Raw genomic sequence first — 26143 nt, 5'->3', positions numbered from 1 at the left:
ATTTATTTATTTATTTATTTATTTATTTATTTATTTATTTATTTATTGAGAGAGAGAGAGAAAGTGTGTGCATGGGAAGGGGGGGCAGGGGGAGAAGGAGAGAGAATCTCAAGCCGACTGAATGCTCAGTAGAGTTCACAACGCAGGGCTCTATCTCACGGCCCTGAGATCATGACCTGAGTCAAAATCAAGAGTTGGGCACTTAACCAACTGAGCCACCCCTTGAATCTATTTTAAGACAGGATTCTTCCGGTTCTTTTCCTTCTTCCCTCTCCCTCTCCCTTCTCTACATTATTATTATTATTATTAATCTGAGAATGTTAAGTGTTTGTTAACTTGGCCACTAGAATTAGATGTTATGTATCATGTCCTAGACATATTCCCCAATACCTAAGAGGAAATTTGTTCCATTTGGGCTCATTTTCTTTTTTTCAGCGATTCAGTATTTGTGAGAATTTCTTAATGGAAGAAGCATCTTATACTATTTGAGTCTTAAGAGCATGAGCTCTGATGCTGTCCATGCCCAGCAAGACTTGGAAATATGAGTGGAAGACTGAAGCAAAAGACATTCATCAAGCAACACTGAAGATCCATCCTGAATGACGTGAAAAAAAACAGGTTTCCACGCAAATCAAAAAATAACAAAGCAAAGCCCTAAGGATGAAATAATTTCTCCATCAAAAATCACATTGGCTGAAATATGTACTGACACCTGGATTTGCAAAATAGAAATAGGATACCGAAAAAAGATTTAGAGTCCCCTTTCAATTAATAAATCTTGGCTACTGTTGCTAACAGTTTTGTTTTCCAAATGAGGTTTAAAGCTATATTTTGGAAAAATGCAAAATGACAGATACTTAAACTTGTCCACCTCCTGCAAGCACTTTCCCTGGGATCTGCCTTGACTTGGTCTTTTTAACCATACACTCGTCACACGTACATTCCACCCAGGACCATTGGCCGGGGCGAGTCCACAGTGGTCAATAGAGCAGTATGCTGCTCACCTCACGCCCTTCAGGCTGAAAAAGTGCCCTTTTGTTAGAGAACACTCCCTCTGGACAGTCCATCAATTAGGCAGAAAATTACAACAAATAAAACCTGCAAATACCTTGCAATGACTAAAAGTTAGAAAAAAAACAGAGGCCTGGGGGTGGAAGGTGGGGGGAATAAAACCAGAGTAAAAAGAAAGTTAGTGGGGAGAAAAATACGGTGGCTTTTCTTCTTTGCAAATTTGGAGAAATCTTTTCTTCTCCAAAGACTCAGGTCGGGAAAGATCTGACTGTTTGCCAGGATCAAAGTACACATAGCTTTAAATGAAAGTTTCAGGGCGGCTATTTGAGAACGTTAGGACTCCTGAAACGATTATCTGTTTGAGCAGGTGGTGTCCGTGAACTGGTCCGGAGGACCTATTCCTCTGGTCTTTTAAGTCTGAGGTCAAACACTTCGCAGACTCTGCCACACTAAGTGATTAACAAAACTAAGTTGTAGCTGGTAGACAGCTGGGTGCTTATTGCCTTGTAAGCCCTAGTGGTTCAGGCTTGTCTTTGATTATAGGAGCTGACCTTGGTCTCCACAATGGTTGGGAAATCTGCGGGACTGGACAAACTGCAAATAGATTGCTCCGAGTTTCCTGTTTTCATTCAGATGTGTACAAATTACCTCAACATGCCCTTTTTTTCAGAAAACACTAAGGTCTGAAAGAAACTCTTGTTATATTGTTGCCACTTAGGTTTCACTGAGCCTGCATTATCTACTCACAGCTTTAATGACTTCCTGCTGAGAGAGGTTCTGTAGCAGTCTTGGCAGCAGGGCTAAGAATAGCATTAAATGCAAGGTTATCTAGGCATTACACTCACTGTAACATGCAATTAACTCTCCTCTTCCATTTTCATTACACAATTATTCATTAATGTCAATTTAATTTTATGCATTGTTCTACATGACCGAAGGCTGATTACGGGCCTTTTCACTCCAATATCCCAAGTTAACTGGTGCCAGCCGCACTCAGGGCTGCCTAATTGCAATTTCGCCCAGACAATTCCTCCCATTTTTGCCCTCCAGTAATGGAACAACAGATCATGGCCAGGTAAAGATTTTAAGGTGGAAATAAAGCCCAAGCCACAAAACACTGAAGTTCAGAAAAGCCTTTTCCCTTTTTCAACTTAATGGAATAAAGACTCACTGGAAAAATTACATGAAGCAAGTTTTTTTTTTTCTTTTTTAGAAAAATATGATGCTTTTGTGAGCTGTGTGCTTTAAGTCGTTTTAACCTAACTACCGAAGTCACAGCGGACCCCGGGTCTGAAGACCCCACTGGACTGCTTTAGTTTAGGCAAAATCATTATAACACAGAGCTCCACTGTCCACACCTAGAAATTCCGAATGATAACATGGACTCCACAGGAGCATTAGATAGTAGTTTCCACGCATTTCACGGTTTTTCTTGACATTAATGAATAATTATTTGTTGGTGTGGCTCTTTTAGGGTATGAGAAGGTTGTAGGGTTCTGAAGTTCAGTCCTCTTACAGCAGCAACTGAATGTCTTTTGAACAGCATCCCTCAGGTGGTAGAAATGAAAAGAATCTTGCTTCTCTCAAAAGCTTCCAACTATAGTCTTTCTAGTTCAAATCAAAATAAGATCATTAGATACCCACCTTAAAACACTAGTAGTGATGTAGACTAAAAGTAATTCAGATCCTCATTCATTCTCATGTCCAAGTAATTCATATTATCATTGAATCTGCACAAACAGCTCATCATTAGCTTTTCTAGTTTTACCAGCAGACAGTTGTCAAAAATTAAGATTTAAAGAACCATTAAAGAGAAACTTGGACTGCTCCCTGCTTTCTGGTGGTAGCTATTGTTGTTAAATCCAGGGGAAAGTGTGTCTCTGGGATAATGGAATCTAGGAAAAGTCAGGAAAATCAGTCTGCCCTCTTCTGCAATGAGTGACCAGATTCCTTTCCAAGGAGGGTTCTGTCCTAGCTTCTTGGCAAACCCTAGAGAATCAGAACATAGGCATAGACAAATGCCTCTAAGCAGTGTATAGGGTATAATGCCCAAGGCTAGGCCCCAGGCGCTGCTTCTAAAAGCAACAATAAAGCAAACAAGTTACAAATAGGCCTTATAGATCCTCTCCTCTTGCCACTCTGGGTAAAGCTGTGTCAGCATTTCCACTTGGAAACCCCCCCACCCCAAACCTTTCCAGGGGCTTTATAACTCAGTCATAAAAATTAGTTCCAAGCAAAAACTTGGCATGCAAAGTTTCAGCCTTAGAGTGAACTTTTTATTTTTTCACAAATTGTCAAAGGCGGAAAAAAAAAAAAAAGACCCAGCCCTCTGGCTATTTTTACTTTTTTTTTTTCAAGGCACAAAAATAGAAAACAGAAATGTACTGGTTGTGCACTTTTTTGGAACTCTTACAAAAACGTTTATAGGCCATTATGAGGCATGAGTGTTCTTGGAGTACTCCAGGTTTTCTCGACAGATGATTTTATACGACTAACATGATCAGGGCTTGTGAGGTGACTTTCAAAAGTGTTGTCTGTTGTATCTCTTTCTTTTCAGTCACATGGAACAGATCTGCCTTATAAGCGGGCTTGACGGTTCTGATGTACACAATAGTGAGTCGTTGTGGTCTATTAGCTCAATAATCCGTGCTCTGAAGTACCCGTCAATATAAATTTAGCCAATAGACCGCAGAGACTGGGAAGAAGCTTCTAGAGTTCGCAGAGCAATTGCAGTGTGTTCTAACAATCTCTAAATATGTAGGAAAACGATCGGGCCGGCGTGTGAGTTTTCAAACTCTTTTGAAAGCAACGGGCCAAGTTCCCACTCGATGTAACTCTAGGGGAGAATTAAATAACTCGAAATAGCAGCACTCAAAACTTAATTAACATGATTCAGGCGGAGTTGTGCAAGTTTGGTGATACAAACCGCCAGTGGTAATAGAATCACACTTGCGGCTACCCGTGACTCACCCCATTGTTCAAAAATACAGATGAGGTCTCCGAGTGGCTTGTGATGTTTCGACACCATATGGGCTATGACAACTTGGTACAAGCAGCTGACAAGTTAGGGACAGTGGCAGTGAATTAAAAATAACGCTCACGCAAACTTACTGAGCTTGCAAAGACATCATGAAAGAGTTTACATTATTATTATAACCATTACTATTATTTGTATTCAGGTTGCTTGTGTTAAGTTACACGGAGACCATAACCACTGAACTTAGCGCCCCCCCCCGCTTTGATTTTACACTTAATTTATATGTTACTAATAGCCAACTGCTGTCTAAAGCCTTTTGATTCATGCTCTGTTTGCTTTCCTTCTGTGAGGTTTATGGTCAAGGGACCTAATTTGCTGGCTTCATTATAAACTGCATTTTGGACAAAATATGAACTAATGGGGTAGAATATAGGCCCTCAACTTTGCCTCAAAAGTCAGACCATGGCTTTTTAACAAAGAGGTATTTAGCAGTGTCACTGGAGCTTTTAGCTTCCTGAAGTTCACATATGATTAGAAGTTAAATATCTAAAAATCCATTTATTTGCTTAATAACACTGCCAAATTGAACCCGTCTGTGGTTTCTGCATTATAAAGCCACTAAAGGACTCTTTTGAGGTACTGTGTATGTGATTACTAACTTAATAGATTTCAACCAGCACCACTCAAATCAAATCATCATTCCTCATGGACTGTGCACCTAGTATAGCAAAGCCCTGTGTCAGACACCAGGGGATGCACCGTTTCTCACACTTTCCTTTATGATCATGCTGATCACGTTGTAGTTTAATTATTTGAGCGCCCCACTCCCCAGTGCCTGATGGAACCTGTGTCTGTGTGTATCCCGGGGTCCACAACGTGGAGCCCGTGGTAGGGTGAGCCCTTTCTACGTGCAATGGCTAACACTGACTGAGTGCTTTAAGACGCTCCAGGTCCTATTCTAAGCTTGGTATCTGAAAAACTTCCTAAAATCCTCCAACAACCTAATGAGGCAAGTCCTGTCATATTCCCCATTTTACAGATGAGAAAACAGAGGTACACAGAGATATTAGGCCCCTGGCCAACATCACATACTAGTAAGAGACATGGCCGGTTTTCACATTGAGGCATCTATCCAAAAAGCTTGGCTTCCGAACTCCATACCCCTCTGCCTCTTTCCGTGTGCCCTGAAGGACTCTCTGGCAGAGTGCTCATTCTTGAGGAAATGATAACCTGGCTGAGCTGATGAGCTTTATAGTACCCACGTGGGTAATGAAGGACCGCGTGTGATTAGGAACTAAAGGTAAGGCACACATAGTAGGTGCTGTCAGCATCTGAGAGGACAGTTTTCAATGTCTGTTAGCGTGCTAGTCAGGGGAGGCTTCCTGGAGAAACTATGACTATTTTTTTTTTTAAGATTTTATTTATTTATTTGAGAAAGAGAATGAGATAGAGGGAGCATGAGAGGGGGGAGGGTCAGAGGGAGAAGCAGACTCCCTGCTGAGCAGGGAGCCCGATGCGGGATTCGATCCCGGGACTCCAGGATCATGACCTGAGCCGAAGGCAGTCGCTTAACCAACTGAGCCACCCAGGCGCCCCGAAACTATGACTATTTTTGAGATTTGGAGGATGTAAAGGCCTTGGGTAGGTGGCAAGGAAGTGGGGGTTATTTCCTCTGTGGGGGTGGGGTGGGTAGGAAGCGGGGGGAACAGAGTTCATCCTTGCAGGACCGGCAAACCTGGCAAGGGAATGGTGGGAGAGGTTATCCAGATATACAGGGGCCTTGGAAGCCAGGGTGAGAAAGAGGAATATAGCGCAAAGATGGCACACGATCGTATGTCTCAGGAAATCATCTCCTTCCAGTTTGTTTGACAAGCTAGGAAATGAAAAGTGTTCACAGGAAGGGCTTGCTGTTTTAGCATGGGAGAGAGCCATGATGGACCCCTCCCTCTGCCACTCAGCAGCTGGTCTCATGTCCTGCTCAGGTTTTCCTGGAGCTGCAGCAGCACGAGGTCAGCTGAGTCAGGATCAGGAGGATGCGAGCAGCGGTTCATCCATAGTTGGCAGGGGCTGGTGTCCGAGGTTACCTGGCTGACGGTCTCGGATACTGGAGACTGTATCAACGCATGCATTTCTTGGATTAAGAGTTCAGCCTCCCATGTTCAGATTCTGAGGATCTTGGCTAAGTTCAGTGATTCTTCCCCCCCATCTCGCCACAAAAAGCATTTAGCCAATCTCAGCATCTCTCATAAAATCTGGTCCAAAAAGTATATGTATTCTGAAAGGCTCACATTGATGTACAGCTAATAACAAGATAGCACATCATAAAACAGTCATCAAGGATTCAACCGGGGGAGCACCGCGCTCTTGGAAAAAGATACCCACATTTGGAATTCCACTTGAGATACTCATATTGTGCTGAATTCTCTCTGCCAAATTGGGGCCCAGAGCACTGTAGATTTTCAAAACAAGCTCTTATCCCAGGGGCTCCCGGTGATCCGTGCCTAGGACTTAAACTGGTGCATCCCATTACATGGACCAGATTGGAGATTGTTGACATTTTAGGTGGAAGGTGTTTCACTGTACTCTTTTAGATTTTTAGAGGGTAATGTTTTATTTTGTTTTTTAAAGATTCTATATATTCATTTGACACAGAGAGATACAGAGAGAGAGAGAGAGCGAGAGCACGAACAGGGGAGAGAGGGAGAAGCAGACTCCCCGCTGAGCTGGAAGCCTGACATGGGACTCCATCCCAGGACCCAGACATCATGACCTGAGCCAAAGGCAGACGCTGAACCAACTGAGCTACCCAGGCGCCCCGAGGGTAATGTTTTTAATGCATCCTGTCAAAACGTTTTTACAAGTTAGGAGGATGTATGTTTTTCATGTGCCTTAAAATAATAGAATTTAGTATTGGAGGGTATGTCCCTACCTGATAGAATCCATCCCTTCTCATTCGACAAATGACAAACCCTTAAACCCAGACAGGCTGAGTGATTTGCCAATCCTGAAAACAGGCATTACATCAGGGCCTCCTAACGTGTACTCCCGTGCTTTCATAGTTCCCTGTGCTCTTTCCTGATTTATCTTTGAGGTTGTTCAGATGATTAAGGCTAATTAGAGAGAGTTCTCGTTGGTACGGATAATTAGCAGAGAGGTACCAGCTTTGAGTCAGAAATCCTAGGCTGCAGTCCAAGCCCTTACTACCTGAAAAACCTAAAGTAAATCATTTAACTTTTCTGTTCCTCAATTTCCTCATCTGTAAAATGTGTATATTAACAGTACCTGGTGCCCTGGGCTATTAAGAGCATCAAAGAAGATACTACATGGAACTTGTTTAATGGATCATAAAGCACTCTGCAAATCAAGTTGTAAAAAGGGATGAAAATATGAGTTTAAAATGTGATAATGTTTATATTGACATAGTTTATATCTGTGTATAATTTCTCTCCTCCCACTACCCCCTAAAATAAAAAAACAAAGAAATTGGTTTTAGAACAGACTGCATTCCTGCCAAATTTTTATTCTAAATTGAGTGCTCTTGGAAGGTTACAAGGCACAAGAAATGGCACATTCTAAATCATTCCTGTTGAAATACATCAACATGCTAACAGTGGTTTTTACAGGGTAGTAGGAATGTGGGAGATCCTCTTTTCCTCTTTTTAAGATTCCTTTCTATTTTCTCAATTATTGATAATGAAAACGTATTAGCCTCATAATTAAGCGAAAAGCATTTAAAAATAAATCTGGTGGTGCATTTGTAAAGGTCTCTATTTGATAATAATAATTGCTTCCATTTATCCATTGTTTACTATGTGGCGTATCCTTGACATATATTGCTTTATTAAATTTTTTAAAAGTCCTGCCTGCTTGGCAAGTATTATTGTCCCCTTTACAGATGATAACCTGAGTGAGATTCAATCACTCAGTGATTTTTAAATCTAATCTCAGTGAGATTAAAACACTTGCCAAGACTGCACAGCGCATTCCACGGAGTCCCTCTGATTCCAGAGCCCGTGTTCTTTTTGGCCCAGCCACGCTGGGCTGCCAGGCTGCAGTCGAACCTTGGTGTTTAACCTCCGTGCTCCCACTAAATAACGCGGTTAGAGCAGACTGCTGGATCTAAATGTGGCAGAGCCCACGGAGCCCTGGCTTCTTTTGGGTCAGAAGGAGTGCGTTCCGGGTCTGATTCTGCCGGTTTGGAGTTGGAGCTTGAACTTCACACACGCCCCTTTCACTCTCTGGAACCTGTGTTTTTTCATCATTAAACGAAGAGCTTGGATTAAATAAATGGTTTTCAAACTAGTTTTAGCTGTAGACCTAACCCACTTTTTCTTTTCAAGTGAAATTTTCATTGCCTGGCCCTGGAGTGAGGATCTCTTTGGCCATTAAGATCCAGAAGAGGAGACTCCGATTCAGCCCTCATGGGGAGGCGGGGAATGCGGGGCAGGACAGTTCCAGGGGCCTCACCCCGTGGGCCCCGCCGCCACTGGGGAGGGATTCTGTTTTGCCTGTTCCCCACTTCAGGGATTCAGGCAGAGAACTTAGCTCTTTACCTTCATTTACACTAAAAGCCACAGCAACCAACAGTCACCGGAGTCTTTGGGTCTGTAGAAGAATTTACTGATTGTTCTGGGAAGATGAACTTATTTACAGTTTAAATTGCCTATTTGATATTCATGCCGCTGAACGCTTTTTGTCTATTTTTTAAAACTTGGGATTCAGCCTCTGGTCAAGCTGCCCCTTCTCGCTCACTCGTGCCCTCACGTCCCGCCTTGTCCCCCCTTCCCATCTCCTAGGATCCTGGATTCCTGTTTCTCACACAGAGGAGATTAGCTCTCTCTTTGTGGCCTTCCAGACCCCAGTGTACGCAGGCACTTTCCTTCCCAAGCAGTAAATCCTGTACTTTTCCTGAGTAAAATATCCATCTTGAGGAATTTGTGTGACAGGTGTTGACAGTATCTTTTTTTTTTTTTTTAAACAATGCGTCATTTGGCACTTCTGTATAAAATTGATACGTAGTGATGCTTTCTGTTGGAAGCTGCAGAGGAAGGCCCAGCACTTGGCTTCCTGAGGCACGCTAGCACTCAGAGGAGCACGGCTGGAAAACCACTGGCATTTAAGGTGGGATCTTCGAAAAGTATCCCCTTCTCTGCATCTTCCTGAAGACAGTCGGCCACTTTCTCCTTTGAAACCCCACTCTACTCCAAGCAGGTCAGGCAGAACATCTAAAACGTGTTTGCATGTCTCTGCGTGAATAGCTGTCTCACAGGCTAGACTGTGAGAAAGGAGGGCATATTCGGATTTATCTCTGCGCCCCAGGGGCTTGCTAAGCAGGTCATATTGACCACATGTGGACCAGAGTCCATGGCTATGTGTGACCCCTCAGTAACACATGACCCGCTAGAAGGAGACGAGCTAAAAGGGACCATACAGACCAGAAAGAAAAAGCAAACCCTCTGCACTGTGCTTGGGGGGTGGGGTGGGGTAGGGGGGACGGTGAACAGCATCTTGCTCTCTGCCCTCCGTTCTGAGTGTGTAATCCGTAGCATGCATGGTGGTGGCATGAAGTTCTACTTGAAAGCCTCATTTGTACGCTTTCTATCATCAGCCCAGTTGGCCATTTTATTTAGATCATTTCATGAAAGACCATGTTTGGATTAGTGTTGGGCATCAGTAAAGGGCACTTCTTTATCCGTTCTGAAATGCTGAAATGGCTCACCGAGGTGTCAGTGCAGCTGTTGTAGAACGTGTAATGGCATCAGGCGCTGAGTTGGAGGGGAGTCTGGTGCCAGACGTTTCTGGCAGCCGCTGTACGTCTCGTGATGCTCCCGGTGAGAAGGCTGTCATTAGTGGCAGTGCTGGGGGCAAGCGAGGCCCGTCAGTGGGTGATTTGTTGGGGTAGAATCCTGGGTTTCAACACAAGGGAGGAGGGAGAAGGAGTTTTACTCTTGAGTCACGATCATTAGAGATCATTCTTGAAATTCCATTTCAATAGCTGGGAGTGAAGTGTTCAAAACCCAAAGTGATTTTGTCTGTAACTTATATGTTTTATGTAGCTTCTTCTTCCCTCCCTCCCCTGTTCCCTCCTTTCCCTACTGGTCAGATGATGTAAACCAAAGAGAACTTATTACAGTACTCTACCCTCACTAGCTTTGCGGGGGGGGGCACTATGTCTTTTAACTCTCATAGTCTGATCTTTTTTTTTTTTTTTTGGTAGAGGGGAGAAGTTTGGTCCTCTTATGTCCATCACTGTCCTATTTCTTTTTAGAGTGAACAGGCAGATCAGGAGAATTACTGTTATTATATCTCTGGGTAAGTTACCAAGCTCTCTTTAAGAATCAATGGGAAATCTTCACATTTTTCAATTATATGCACAGACTCTTTCTTCCTCTCTTTCCTTTTCTCCAACCTCCCTGTATAAAAATGCATATACAGAAAAACAGGGTGACTAAATCAGAACACAGTCGTGGAGAAGCATGGGTAATTTTTGTGGATGGCCGTTCCAAAGGAAACTTTATAATTAAATGACAGACTAAGATTAGCTGTAAGTCAAGTGCTGATACGTACAGAAATGTAAAGATGTGGAAGCATATGGAATAGCTTATAATGCTTACCCATTAAAGGTCAGAGACTCCTCTAATTATTCTCACCTCTAAGGGTTTTTGACAGAGTTACATGCTACATATACATTTGTGAGACTCAAACGTGCATATTCTTAACCATCAGATAAGTTCCCATGGAGCACTGGGCAAAACTTTCTTCTCTGTGGAAGATGTACCATTACAAAGGTTATTGATCAGACATTCTATTATACACTCATTCATTTCTTCCATCCACAAACATTTCTTAAGCATCCTCATTGAGGCTTTAGTCTCCGTAAATAATAACACCCTTCCTTGCCTCATGTTTAAAACCATTTCAAAGATAGATGCACAGTCAGAAAGATGCAGATCAAATATCAACTTTATTACTGATTAAGCTGATTGAAGAAATGGTCATATAGACTTGTTAACATAATCAGCACTCTCTGAGTTAAATTTATCACCGAACTTGTTTAGTAAGTTATTAGCACAGTAGAGAGAGAATGTGAATTCCTTAAGGCAGGCTGACTCCTTCCGAAGCACCCCCATGATCATCTGCCAAGCTTGCTGTATGAGTCAAGTTTCTCCAGAGAAACAGGATCAACAGGATGTATATATGCAGATAAAGAGATTATCGGAAGGCATTGGCTCACGCAATTTTGGAGGCTGAGAAGTCCTAAGATAGAGAGTTGGTGAGCAGGAGACCAAGGAAAGCAGATACGTACTTCCAGTATGAGAACCGACAGACCTGAGACCCCCAAACAGCCAATGTTTCAGAAGGAGCATGAAGGCTGGAAAGGACCAGTGTTCCAACTCGAATAGTCAGGTAGGAGTTCTTTTACACTCAGCCTTTTTGTTTTATTCAGTTCTTCAATTGACAGGATGAGGCCCACCCACATTAGGAAGGGCAATCTGATTTACTCAGTCAAGAGATTCAAATGTTAATCTCATTCAGAAACACTCTCACAGATGCCCAGGATAATGTTTGACCAAATGTCTGGGCACCTATGGCTCATTTAAGTTGACACATAAAATTACCCATTACACTTGCCAACTAGAGAAGTTATCCCCCCTCCCTCCCCTTCTTCCAGGAAGACATGAGCAAGGTTGAGCAGTGAGTGAGGAGCCAGACAGAAGCCTGGAGTGCTGTACTCACAGACATTTCTCCTCATGGGAATCTGAGGTGTGGAGAAGCAAAGGTTCCTCCCAATAGCAGGCAGTAGGTTAAACAGTGACAAGACAAAAAATGAATATGAAAGAGTCCCTGATACCAAAACCACATGAACAGAATAGAAACCTTAAAATATGTGTTTTAATACAATGTAGTAAAAGCTAATAGAGATGAAGGCACGCACAAAAAGGCATAGCACTGAGAAACTAATTTGCCTCCTGCGAGAAGCTAACATTTCTTCCAGGATATCATTTGATTCAATAAGCAAACATTGTGTCTTCCCCATACTAGGCTCCAACTGGATTTGACACATGTCCGTGAACACGTGTGGGTCATGGGCAGTGTAAATCCTCCTACAAGACCACCAGGTGCAGTGACCAGGATGGGATTAAAGGAATTATCCAAATGGTGGCTTCTCAAAGGGGCAGAGATACCAGTATGTTAGCATGTAGGACAGTAATGGAAAATTCCCTGGTTGTCACCACTGCTCTACCCTAATTATTACCTAGTTAGCTCTGGATTCCTCTGACACTGGGTTTTTAGCTTAGGAATGATCTGAATTTTTTGCTGCTCTTCCTGTTGGCCTGCTGCCAGAAGGAGGCCAAGGGGAATTACTGACAATGAAATGCCAACCAGTTGATCTAGTAAATCTGACACATTGCAGTCTCGTGGGAACAGTCTAGGAGTTGAGGTAGAAGGATCTGGATTCAAATCCCGCCTCCACTCTCCTTGGCTCTGTGACCTTGGGCATGCATTTAAATCTGTGTGAGACTTTGTAAAACAAGGATGTTATAAAAGGATAATTTATAAACTTACACTGAGGATGAAATGAGATCATGCATGTGGTCGAACTCTGGAAAATACAGCGTTATGCAATATCAGTTATTATCTGATGAGACATTCGGAGGGGCTGCAAGTTGAAACAAATGGCTGAAATAGTCGGTGAATCTTTTCCTTCTCCCTTTCTCCTGCTGTCCTATTTCCTTCCCAAATTCTGAATTCTGCCCTTCCATTATTACATACTCATATCCACCGCCTGAAAGACATACACCTCACACGGTGACCAGGGTAGTAAAGTGGTAGTAAAGTGCTGCATTTACAGGAGGCCTCTCCTGTAAGGCCAGCCTCATGGGGCTTAGAGGCTAATTTCTAAGCCAACACCGTTGAACCAAGTAGCCTCAGTTTACTCCGTGTGAGGCTTTGTCTCAGCCAAGATAGTACTGCTGCCTGAGTCAGGCTTTGGCAAAGATTGCATCCACTTCAGGCCAGCTCTGGGTTTCTGGGTTTCGGTTTCCCTTGTGGGGAAAAACAACAAACAAACAAACAAACAAAAACACCACAGTGATATGAGAAAAAGGTAAGAACAGGCAATATCTCACCTAAGTGAAAAATAAGACTGCCAGAAACTTCAAGCAGCCAGGCTATCATAGGGCACCCAGAAAAATGCACTCCTTTTAGGCCTAACTCCATCCTTCCTCCTCCCCAAATCAAACCACATCAAATGGAAACATAATTCCCCTGATTATAAAGGGGGAGGGGAAGGAAAACTTAAAAAATCAAAGAATTTGATAAAAAAGAGTTATAAAAATTCAACAGAACAAGGGCATTTCAAACAGAGGCATACGTGCCTCACACACATATATAAAAACTACAGGGTTTTAGGCTCAAAGAGATTTCAGGAGTCATCTGGTTAATACATATATCAAATCATTATGTTGTACACCTTATGCAAGTGTTATATGCAAGGTATATTTCAACACAACTGGAGAAAAATGTAAAAATAATTCAATTTACTGTATCTAAAATATCTCAAGCACTGTGTGTGTCAGCGTTGGGGAGACAAATATGTAAAGATGTGGGTCCTGCTTTCACAGAAACACACACATACCACTTATGATGTAATGGGGCTGTGTGAGATTTATAGCAGGAATAAAGAATAACAGTTTTGGAGAGCACTGAAAGGTGAAGGCTCAGAGGCGTTGGAAGTTTCAGGAGTCAGGGCACCTGGGTGGCTCATTCGGTTAAGCGTCTGCCTTCGCTCAGGTCGTGATTCCAGGGTCCTGGGATCGAGTCCTGCATCAGGCTCTCTGCTCAGCGGGGGGCCTGCTTCTCTCTCTGCCCCTCCCCCCCAATTCGTGCTTTCTCTCTCTCTCTCAAGTAAATAAATAAATTTTTTTTTTTAAAGAAGTTTCAGGAGTCACGGAAAGATCATGGGGAGATAAAAGTTGAGCAAGGTGCTGGAAGGTGAGTGAGGGTCTGCACAGCCACTCAGGACAAGGGAGGGAGAAACCTCAAGGGAAGGAAAAGAGCAAGCATGATCTAAGGGAAGAAATGCCAACTAGAAGGAGCAATCAGAAAATGACTAGCACTTTATTTACCCATGGAAGACAATTAAAACTGAGGCTGGGGAGGGAAGCTGGACTTTTAAACTATGGTGGGTTTAAAAAGCAACCTTAGATGGAAGTTAAGAACATGACTGCCCAGGTTCAAATTCTAGCTCTGCCACCTATTAGCTGTGAGACTTGTGGAGGTTGCATGGCCTCTCTCTGCTTCTACATCTGAAAAATGGAGATGATGATGTCAAGTCTCCATGTCACAGAATTATTGTGAAGATTAGAGTAGACAATACATGTAAAGTACTTAGAACAGTGTCTGGTACATAGTAGGTCCTCAACAGTAATTACTATAAGCTTATTGCTATGAATTGAATTGTATCCCCTCCCTTCCCCCCCCATTCATCTGTTAAAGCCCTTACCCCTAAAGTATTTGGAGAGAGGGCTTTCAGGAGGTCATTAAGGTTAAGTCAGCTCATAGGGTGAGATCCTAACTCAACAGGATTTGTGGCCTCATAGGAAGAGAAAGAGAGAGCTGTTGCTGTGTGTTCGAGCGCACTGAGGAAAGGGTGTGTGAGAGCACTCAGAGAAGGTGGCCATCCGCAAGCCGGGAAGAGGGCTCCCACCAGAACCTGACCCTGCTGACGTCCTGATTGCAATTACCAGCCTCCAGGACTTGGAAAAGTACATTTCTGTTGTTCAAGCCACCAAGCATAGGGTGTTTTGTTATGGCAGCCAGAGCTGAATACCGCCCTTATAGACTAGGGATTGCAAACTCAAATGACTATGGAGTGACACAGGTAGTACAATGAACTTATAGGGAGTGACAGCCAGGTTGAAAGGTAGCAGCCAGCACTTGAGTTGAGTCAATTGATTGTTGTTGTGTGAGAAACGACCTAGCATTCCAGGACTGTCGGATGTTTTAAAGAAAAGATTGACTGTGTTTTTTGTTGGAAGGTGGGAAGTTCTAAATTTTAAAAGGTAGACAAAAATCCTATGAAGACATAAAGACCTGGCCCACAGGCCACTGAGTTGCTCTGTGGAAAACACCTGAGACTGGTGCTCGGAAAACTGGTCTGGGGAGAGGACAGAAGAGTGACCGGGAGACTGGTTGGGAGGAGGGAGAAGTGCCAAGATGGGAGATGGGAAGGGACTGGGATTTCCAGCTAGGCATAAATTTAGGCTCCATTTTAGCTCTGGAACCTTTAGCTAATATCAGAATCTTTTGGAGACTCGGGTTTTTCAACAGAAAAGTGGTAATGAAAATACACCAGTGTTTTATGGTTCTTGAAGAAATGAATGGCAAGTGTGCATAGAGTGCCCAGTGAGCACTTCGAAATGTTAGTTCCTTCTCTTCTCTCAGTTGGTAGGTGAGAACCTGACCAAAGGAAATGGTGGTAGAATGAAGATGATGCTATGAAGGCATTGCAAGCATAGAATGATTAGGATTTATTTGGATGAGGAAGACTTCGAAGTTGATGACCCTGGGGAGGGAAAGGATAATGAAGTTGTCCACTGTGGTTCACAGGAGGGGAAGAGACTAATTATCTGTGTTTTAGATAACTGAACTTGTGAAGCCTATGGAATATTTAGGTTGAAAAGTCCTACTGGTGTCCAAGTAAGTGTTATGAGGACAGTAGTGAGGGATAGAGATACAGTTTTGGATCCTATCATCTTATAAGGAATAGTTGAAGCCATAGAGTGGTTGGGATTTTTTGAAGAGATCAAGTAGTATAAGAGGATAAATAGGCCCAGGAAGGTCCAGAATGGTACAAGGAGAGAGAGTGATGGAAGAAAAGCCAACTTAGCATAGAGAGGAAGAACAGGCAGAGGGATACCCACAAGACAAAGAGCAAGTAGAGGGAAGGAATATTTTGAGAAAGAAGAGATTATTTTAAAAATATGAAGTAGAATGAAAAGAAAAAAGAGAAACCTTGGTTTTTATAATTTGAAGTTTACCAGTGACCTTTTAGGAGAACAATATGATGAGAAACTAACCTCTGATAGTCTGCCCACTTAAAAAAATCAGCCCTGGTGACACCCCGCCCACTATTTTATCTCCACTTTTCTAACAGTGTTGACTCCAATCCACCAAGGAAACACTAAATTATGTTTAGAACAAAGAAGGTATATTTACACTTAGGATGAGATATTTCTAGAAAATATGTTGTAAATTAAGACTGATTTTCTTGAAGTGAGAATGATGTAGAGAAGAGGATTGTGCTCTTGACACAGGGCCTTGTGCCCAACATTTTATAGGCATGAACACAAATTCCATATTGAATTAATTATAAATGATAACCATGTATAATATAAAGCCTCTTCAAGTATACATAATTAAACAGGGTAATACAAAAACCAATCGCATAAATTATATTTAATGTGAGGGAATAGCATAAATATTAAACAAAGTTATTATTTTATTTCCTGACATTCTTTCTCATTGGCAAGTAGATAGGAATTTCGGTATCATAGAATCAGAGGGAATCTTTTGGAAAGTTTTCACAGACATTTCTGAGAAGACCTACGAGGCTAATGGGGCTGCTTGATGCCTCTGTGAAGAGTTGATGGACTATGTTTCTGCTCTCTTCTTTTGCTCATAATGGTTTCCAGAGAAAGCGTTGGAGGCCAAGATGTTGCCTCTTCTGTTATCATCAAGAATAAAGTCTTTCTGCTTTCTTAATCTGCCATCTTCCAGGGTTAGCACCCTCTACTCCTACACTGAGATTTTACACAGAATTTGGACTTGGAACCACATATAAACCATTTATGTATGTATGAATGTATGTATGTATGTATGTATGTATGTATTTATGAGAGAGAAAGAGAGAGGATGAGCAGGGGGAGGGGCAGGGGGAGAGAGAGAGAAAGAGAATCTCAAACAGACTCCACACTGAGTGCAGACTCCTATGTGGGGCTCGATCCCACGACCCTGAGATCATGACCTGAGCCAAAATCAAGAGTCGGATACTCAACCCACTGAGTCACCTGGGTGCTCCTAAACCACATTTTAATATTGACTCTCACCTTGCTACTCTATTCAATGTCAAAGAAAGCTCAAAGCTCTTCCTTAAATGGTAGAAAACTCTACTAAAATTAAGTTTTATCCAAATCTGTGGCGAGTTTCAGTGAATCTTAACAATTGTCAGGGGTTTGACCTATTCAGTAGAAACTTTAGAGAAGTTGTGTCTTATGGGATTATAAAGAAATGAGATCTGACTTTCTGATAAGCATTGAGAATGTCTCATTTATAATAGCAAATATTTATTTGGTGTTGTCCTCTGGAATGTATTTATTTTATTTTTTTAAAGATTTATTTATTTATTTGAAAGAGAGAGAGCACGAGAAGGAGAGACAGAAGGAGAGAGAGAGGAAAAGAGAATCTGAAGCAGACTTGGTGCTCAGCAAGGAGCCTGAATAGAGGCTCCATCCCATGACCCTGAGATCAGGGCCTGAGAAGAACCAAGAGTCTGATACTTAACCAGCTGCACCAGCCAGGCACTCCCCATCCTCTGGAATTTATAAAACACTCCCTAACTATTAACCCATTGTAGCCTCAAAGTGTTCCCTTATATTTAATAGCAGGGACATTATTATTTTTAATTGTCATAGCTAAAGATTGAGGATCAATGAGATTAAATGCCTTTCCCTGAGCAACAGACATAGTCAATAAAGCACAGAATGGGGAACTAGAACCGAGGTCCTCTAATTCCTAAGCTGGTGCTCTTTCCAAGAAGCTATTCCTTCTAATTAGCAGACCCCCTTTCCTTTGGGATGCTGTGCATTTATTTGAATATCGGTATAATTGCTCAAAATATTTTTTAGAAAATTTGTTTTTAGGTGTGTTTTCTCAATCACACTAGAAACCTGCTCTCAACATTATCCACCATGTCTTACCATTTAGAGCTCCACTGTCTTCCTCTCCTACCCTGAGGGGTCAGCGCTGCTGCTTTCTGGTGCAGATGTTTGGGAAGGCTCTGTGCCTGCATGAAGTGAAGCAGACAGCCAAACTATGACTATGGGGAAGGGAACTCTTGCAAAGTCTGTTAGGCTGCCACCAGAATCTCTTGGGTACACTTGACTGTCATTGTCCTCTTCTCTCTGCTAATGGCCGATCACATAGGGATAGCGAGCTAGTTTTATTATGAAGAATTGCTGCACATCAAATTGCCAGAAGTCAAGCATTACCTATTCCTTCCTTATGAAAGCAGGGCCATGCACCACAAATATTTCCATTAAAATGATTATAATTTTATTTCCACATTTTGGCTTTATAAAAGTATGTTTTATGTCTTTGAAAATTTTATGTAAAATCTCTCCTTCCTTTTTAATACCAATAAAGAATTTCCAGGTCAACCTAAAATGGCAGACAATGAAGAGATGTCATTTATATTAATGATAAACAGAAATAGAAGGAGAAGAATGTTTATGACAAACTTGAGTGAATCACCAAGTAAGATAGTATAATTTTTTTTCTGAATATCTCCATAAACAATATATTATCTTTTCTAAAGGGAAATGAGGTTACTAGACTTTGTGACTCTTTACAAAGTCGTTCGTGTTTTTTGAGTAATTCTTTTCTCGTTGACATGATGGGCTCGCCCTCTCCAGCCATCCACATTCTCCTTGACCAAGGTTATGCACATTCAAAATGTCTGACTTAAGAAGAGTATATTAGGATGCTCACTAGAGATTAAAAGTGGCATTTTTTTGTGTGTGTGTAATGACCATTAAAGGTCTGTATTTAGATCCTTCCAAAGAAGGTAAGGGTGAGTGAGGGTGTTTGTGTGAACATATATAGGGAGACCACCCTCTCAAAGGTGCTGAAGTCATCTCCTTTCCTAAATGTGTGTGTGTGTGTGTGTGTGTTGGAAGGAATGAAGGAACTGGATATACTGGGACCTATTTTTGCAAAGTGTAAAGGAGGCTGGATAATATTCAAGAGGGAAAAATGGTGATTGTGGTGGTGGGGGTGGTTGGGGCAAAAGGGAAACGATGAGTACAGAAGGTGATTAAAACCTGAGATTCTCCTGGCCATGATCTGATGATGAACTCGGAAGAAGCTCTTCAAGTAGACAAGGGGAAGCCTGTCCCTGATGGGTTTTATGCAGAGCCTGGAGCAGTGGCTCTTTGGTGTTTCATGACATAAGCCAGGCAGAACAGCTACTACCCTGCTGAGGGCATCCTCTCTCATGGTCCCAGCAGGGGAGGGTGCCAATGAGTCAGGTACTAGGGCTCCAACCCTGGCACGTGGGTGATCCTGAAAGATCCAAATGATTTGAATACAATGCTTCCTGGAGATAAAGGGATGAAAGGGTTACTCTGAATTCCTTGTCTGCCCCCCCCCCCATTACTCCCACACTAATCTATGACTTTTATTATCTGCCTAAAAATCATTTTTTAACCACCTCATAGGAATTCCTAAATGTGTTGGCTCCACAAGTCCCTGAAGGCTCCTGTTATCCTCTAGGGTACCGAAGAAAATTTCAGTTTGTCTTATAGGTTCCCTCACTTCTGAAATCGTCTGGAATTATTTCTAGCTCCTCTTTTACTATAGGTTCACAAACCCTTATCTAAAATTCTTGGGGTCAAATGTGTTTCTGAGTTCAGATCTACTAAGATTTTAGATTAGTGATAATGTAAATTACATACCATCCCTAGTAGTACACCTAGTAACACAAGAAATTAATATTCCCATATTGAATGCACGAACATTCGTGCTACAGAGATAAAGATCACAAAGAGTCTCATGACAGTTTGCATCAGCTTTCACTGCTACTGAATCTGTACCAAATTTATGAAAGAAAAATACCAGTTTTGAGAGCTTTTAGGATTTCAAAACTGTGGACAAGGGTTGTGAACTTAATACTACTGTTGTTAAACATCATGAAGGCCAGGAGAGGTGACAGGTACATCTGAAAGTCTCAAAGATTGTCATTTCCTTGTGTCGTAGTCTGAACAATGGTCCCCAAAGATAGCAGACCCTCATCCCTAGATTGGGTGAATATTGTCTTATATGGCAAAAGAAGTGATGAAATTTAGGATCTTGAAATGGGGAAGTTATCCTGGATTATCCTGGTGGTCCCTAAATGCAATCACAGGTATCTTTGTAAGATGGAAGCAGAGGGAGCTGTCACATGCACAGAAGAGAAGATGGCAACATGAAGGCAGAGAAGAGAGAGACGTGAAGATGCTGGCCTTGCAGATGGAAGTTGTGCAGCCCCAATCCGAGGTGTGCCAGCGACCACAGAAAGCTGGAAGAGGCAAGGAACGGATTCTCCTCCAGGGTCTTAGGAGACAGCAAAGCTCTGTGGACACCTTGGTTTCAGCCCATTGAGATTGATTTTGGACTTCTGGCGTCCAGAACAGTGAGAGAATTGATTCTGCTGTTTTAAGTCACCAAGCTTGTGGTATTTTGTTACAGCAGTCACCCCAATGGGGGCGTCTTCACACCCCATTCAAGTCCTTTAAATGGTAGTCACTCTTTTTTACATCATCTGTCTTTTCCCACTGACTTTTTGGGTGTTACTTAATTCACCTGAATCTCAGTTTCTTTGTTTGTAAAATGAGGATATCATAGGGTTGTTGTAAGAATTAACTTTAAAACATATACATATAAACTGCTTAGCATATCACTGGCATCAAGTTAGTGCTTAATAAATGCTGGTTGGTTGATGACATTACTATGTTCTGAGAATCCCTTTATACCTTTCCAGGACATGTGAATTTACATTTAGGTTTGAGTCCATCTGTATTACAGAGAGAATTGATCAATCAAATCTCAATTTTTCCTCATCTAAAAGATTTTGCCAGCCCATTTATATTCACCAATGTCACAATGATGATGCATTTGATGTCTAAGAGTGTTAGAGGTCTAAAGACATACCAATCAGTCCTGTAAGGCTGAGGTTCTATTTTTATCCCAAACATTTTTACTTTCCCAAAGGCTGAAGTCTTTGAACCTGGTGTCTTCAATCAAATCAGTGCTAATTTGTCCAACAAATGTTTAGAAATGTGCCCATTTGCAGATGGGCTTGCCTGTTGGTATTAGGCAAAGTGTCTTTTTCCAAAAGTGGAAAAGCATATAAAAATATGAAAAAAATAATCCGAGGGGCTAGTACACTTTGAAAGGGAATAATTCATAATTGTAAAATCACCCAAAGTCATAAAACAAAAAAATAAATAGGACAACAAATTTATTAAAACCCATCAACCAGGAGATAAGTGTGGAGAATGGAAACTGATGGATGGCAAAAACAGGAAATAATTTATTTGAGTATCTTCTATGACTAGGCATGGTGCTAGGCATAGTCATATACTGATAGGTATTTGTTCTACTTAGCACCAGTCAGAACAAATATTTTTTATAGTTTAAAATGTTCTGCTATAGCAGTCCTCATTTGAACAGGACTGGTTTTACTATTTACAGATACATAACCTTATCTCTTCAGAGGTAACTTTTTTGAGCATAATGTACATTTAGAATACATTATTCTTGTAGGCAATGTAATTTTGTGGCTTCTAACCAATGTCTTGAAGGTTTCAGGTAACTGAGAAGTATCCACAGCCCCACTAAAAGGCCACTCTGACACTAAGGCTCAAAATGTGAGAGGTGCCAACGCCACACTCTCATTCTACAGAGGGGGAAACCAAGGCACAGTGTCCCACCCACCTGGGATTGTACAGTTGTTAATGAGCAAAGCGAAGCCCGAAGTGCTTGCCTTTCCATCCAGAGCTCTTTCTATCCCACATAAAGGCACTACTGGCTGATTGGTGGTTAGGTTCTTTCTCAACTTCCTATTGAAATACCTTGAAAAGGCTGCAACAGCTGGGAAGAAGAGGTTGTCCAGAATTGGCCTGGGAGTTTGGAGATCCAAATTTAGAACTCAGCTCAACTATGGGTGAGGTATGATCATAGGAAGATCATTTATCCTCATTTTGTTTAAGGTTTCCCCATCCAGGAAATGGTTCTCCCTCTTCTCTTTCACAGCACTTATCAATATTGTCATTGTATAAGTCTGATTTCTGCTCTAGGGTGTGGTAAAGGCACAGAAAGACTCGAGCTATACTGCCTGGGTTCAAGTCCTGGCTCCAACGTGTACTTACTGTGTGGGCAAATTGCTTCATCTCTCTGTGCCTCAGTTTCCTCATCTGTAAAATGAGGCTAATGATAGAAGCTATCTCAGATCTGGATAAATGAGTTAATATGTGTAGAACATTTAGAACAGTACCTGGCCTGCATTAAGCACTATCTGCATACTTATTCTCTGATTTTTCTGTCTCCTTCACCACTCTATTCCAAGTCCCAATTGTATGCCTGATTGGATGCCTGCCTTTCTTTCCAGTTTTATCTCCTGTGACTCTCCCACTGGCACTAAACTACTTGCATTTCTGACCAAGTTTCCTGAAGTTTCCATGACCTTGTTCAGAATTCTCCCACTTGAAATATCCTTTCCTTCACAGTTTCCAAGCAAAAATGTGATAAGAAAAAGACCAAACATGAAAAAGGGACTGAGAAAAGGAAAGATTCTCTTAGTTTTCTTTAATGAAGTAACTGAATGCAAAAGATTATGTATAGGCTGCACAATGTAAACAGTAAGACCCCCGTTCATTAGTTTTTATGACTACATGAGGGTGGATACTTAGTTCAGTCAAGCCTACCAGATTTGGCCAGTGGGAGCCCCTTCAAGCTGGCTTCTGTGTCCTTTTGATATGTCCTCATCATTTCTTGAGCATAAAGAAGCATTTTATCGTCTTCATTTTTGAAGAATATTTTGACTGGCTATAAAATTATAGATTGGTAGTAACTTTCTTTTGTTGTTTTAAATGTCTTTTATTATTCTCTGACAACCATTGTTTTTTGTTGTTAAATCAACCCCAAGAATTAGTATTCCTCCCTTGAGGGCAATGTCTCTTTTTTAAAAGATTTTATTTATTTAGTATTTATTTTAGAGAGAGATAGAGAGGGAACATGAGGTGGGGAAGGGGATAGGGCAGAGGGAGAGGGGGAGAGAGAATCTCAAGCAGACTCCTTGCTGAGCATGGAGCCTGATGAAGGGCTTGATCTCACGACCCTGAGATCATGACCTGAGCCAAAATCGAGAGTTAGATGCTTAAACGACTGAGCCACCCAGGTGCCCTGGCAATGTGTCTTTTTTTCCCCCTCTGCCTACTTTTAAGATTTTCTCTTTGTCTTTGATTTTAGCACATTTTATTATGTTGTTGCTGATATGTAATTTTCTTTATATTTATCCTGCTTTGGCTTTTTAAAGCTTAATCAATCTGTGGTTTGATGCCTTTCCATTTTGGAAAGTCTCAAGTATTATTTCTTCAAATATTGTTTCTGTCTCATGTTCCCACTCCTTCCTTTGTAGGACTCCAGTTACACATGTTGGCCATTTCCCTTATGTCCTACCTCTCTCTTTTACTCTTCTTCCTAACTTTTATATTTTTTTCTTCCTGTACTCCAATTTGGGTACTCTAAACTTACTGTCTGTATTCTAGTTTGTAACTATGTCTTCCATGCTGTCTAATCTGCTATTAAACCCATCTATTGAATTCTTCATTTCAGATATTGTATTTTTTGGTTCTATAAAATTTTCATATAGATTACATTTCTGTTGAAATCTTCCATACTTGCCTCTGTTTTCTTGAACATAGTTATCTTAATGTCCCTATCTAATAGTTCTAATATCTGAATCATCTGTAGCTCTGTTTCTGCTTACCTTTTGCTCAATTGGTTTTTCTTATTCTTTTTTTTTTTTTTTAACATGTCTCATACTTTTTGGCTAGTTGCTGGACACTGTATATTAATTACATAAATATTGTAGAGTCTGGATGTGTTATCCTTCTTCTAAGAGAGTTAATATCTTTTCGGGCAACAAAGAGTACATGCAGATCACCTTAATTCTATTGAAGACTGATTTTAGGGCTATTCTATTTTATTTTGTCTTTACTCTTAGGATGCAGACTTTTCCATGTCTCAGCTAAGAGTCTGGAATGTTTACCAGGGCCATTCCATGTTGGCTGGCTTTGAATTCTTTCCTCTGTCTCCCCAGAAGGCAAGCCTTCCAAAATCTCTGCTCAGTCCTTTGGCCTTCTAGCTGCTGTTCCTGATAGTTTTTTGAAATCATATCCTGTGTGCAGCTTAGAAATTGGCCAATTCCTTATGTGGAGTTTTAATAGCAATTCTTAGGCTGACTTCCCTGTGGTTTTCTTCTTTAGGATTTTATTCCTCAACTCATAGCTGCTTCAGCTCTCCTAAACTCCAAGATCTGTCTTCTCAGACCATTGAAACTGTCACTTTCTGCTGGGATTCTAATCTTTCATGTTAAAAGTTTGCAAATGCCCATGAGGAAAAAGCTAGGTAATGCGGATCTCACTTAGAGTGCTTTCCTTCCCTCAAGGGATTTAGAGTCTCTCAAGTTCTGTCTGTGTTGGTTGCTCTCCAATGTTTAAAAAAAATTTTTAGTGTCTCTTATACAGGTTTTATAGTAGATTTAAATGGGGAAGAGCTTAGACCAAATCAAGCTTGCTGAAGGCAAAAATTTTTTCCATTTAGTAATTACATTAAAAATTTCAGAAATATTTTTCAGGTTCTCATTTTGTTTTTGATATTTCATATTATAGTGTTATGGTCAGATAATAGTTTATGGGATATATTAGTTCAGGCCAAATGAAATTGTCATTTTGGGGCAACTGGGTAGCTCAGTCAATTCAGCGTCCAACTCTTGGTTTTGGCTGGGGTCATAGTCTCGGGGTCATGGGAGTCAACAACTCCCTGTGTTGGGCTCTGTGCTCAGCAGGGAGCACAGAGGGAGTCTGCTTGGGATTCTCTCTCCTTCTCCCTCTGCCTTTCCCCCTGTTCTCTCTCTTGAATAAATAAATAAATCTTTTAAAAAATTGCCATTTTTGTAGGTCAGATGCAGCTGAATATTGGCACTTTAAAAAATTCTTCAATTTACAGTTCTTTTGTAATTTGTTGATGCTTTAGAATCTAGAATATGGAATTTTTTATAATATATCATGTATCTTTAGAAAATAACATGCATCTTGTAGTGGTTGGACATACAGTTTAGTTTCTCTCTCTTTAAAACTCCTGCTGGGCTTCTGGTAATGTCCTTGAATGGGTCAGGAGGTTGGATCATCTGCTGTAAACCAAGAGGCACTAAGTTTCCTACTTTGTAAAGGGACCCGTCAATACCAGAAGCCACACATCTTCTTCAGGCCTTACTCTGAGGAAAGAGAACGGACACTGCTATCATCAGCTACCACCAAAACTGCTCTTTTCCTGCCTATGTAAAAGTAGGGAGGGGAGGGAAAGAGGCAGTCAAAACCAAGACTGCCCAGCGCCATAGTTGAGCCTAAGGCAAAAGAAAGAATCAGCGATATTGGTTCTCTCTTTATTGAAAATTTTGATATTTGGTTCATCATAGATTTCATTTGTCTTAATTTTTAAAAATGTTACATTAAAATCCTACTACTGAGTTTTTTGGTGCCTCTTTAAGTTCTGTGCCTGAGGTGAGTGCCTCACTACTTCATCCTAGTTTGGTGCCCAGATGTTCCCTCTAGTAGGAAGCACAGCTTCTGGTGAGAAGCTCTTGCTTCTCTTCTCTGTGTGAAGCAGAGCTGTAGATTCTTGACTCCTGAAAGCAATACAAGCCAACACGGCCAGTTTAAACCAGAGAGACCAGGGAACCTCCCAAACACCAGTAACTGTCTAGTTAGATAAGATTTCTTATTTCAGACACCAAAAGAGTTAAGCCTCATAAAAAGGAAAAGGCAGAGTCATCACCAGACTGGACTCTCCCACCCCCAGCCCCCCAGTGGTGGAGAAGCAAAGAGAAAGAGGAGACAGGGCCTCTCCTTGCTGCAGATCCCTGTGTTCTCTCAGCATTATAAGAGGAGAGGAAGAGAGATTTAGTCTTAACTAGATTGAACTTTTAATAACGGACAGTTACCAAAGAGTTAGGCATTTGTCCAAGTTGTCATTAAAGAATTCTAAATGGAGGGTGCCTGGGTGGCTCAGTCAGTTAAGCGTCTGCCTTTGGCTCAGGTCATGATCCCAGGG

The sequence above is a fragment of the Mirounga leonina genome, unplaced genomic scaffold, assembly GCF_011800145.1.
Source record: "Mirounga leonina isolate KUSES-001 unplaced genomic scaffold, KU_Mleo_1.0 Mir_173, whole genome shotgun sequence".
Classification (NCBI taxonomy): domain Eukaryota; kingdom Metazoa; phylum Chordata; class Mammalia; order Carnivora; family Phocidae; genus Mirounga; species Mirounga leonina.
Note: the sequence above shows the minus strand (reverse complement) of the source record.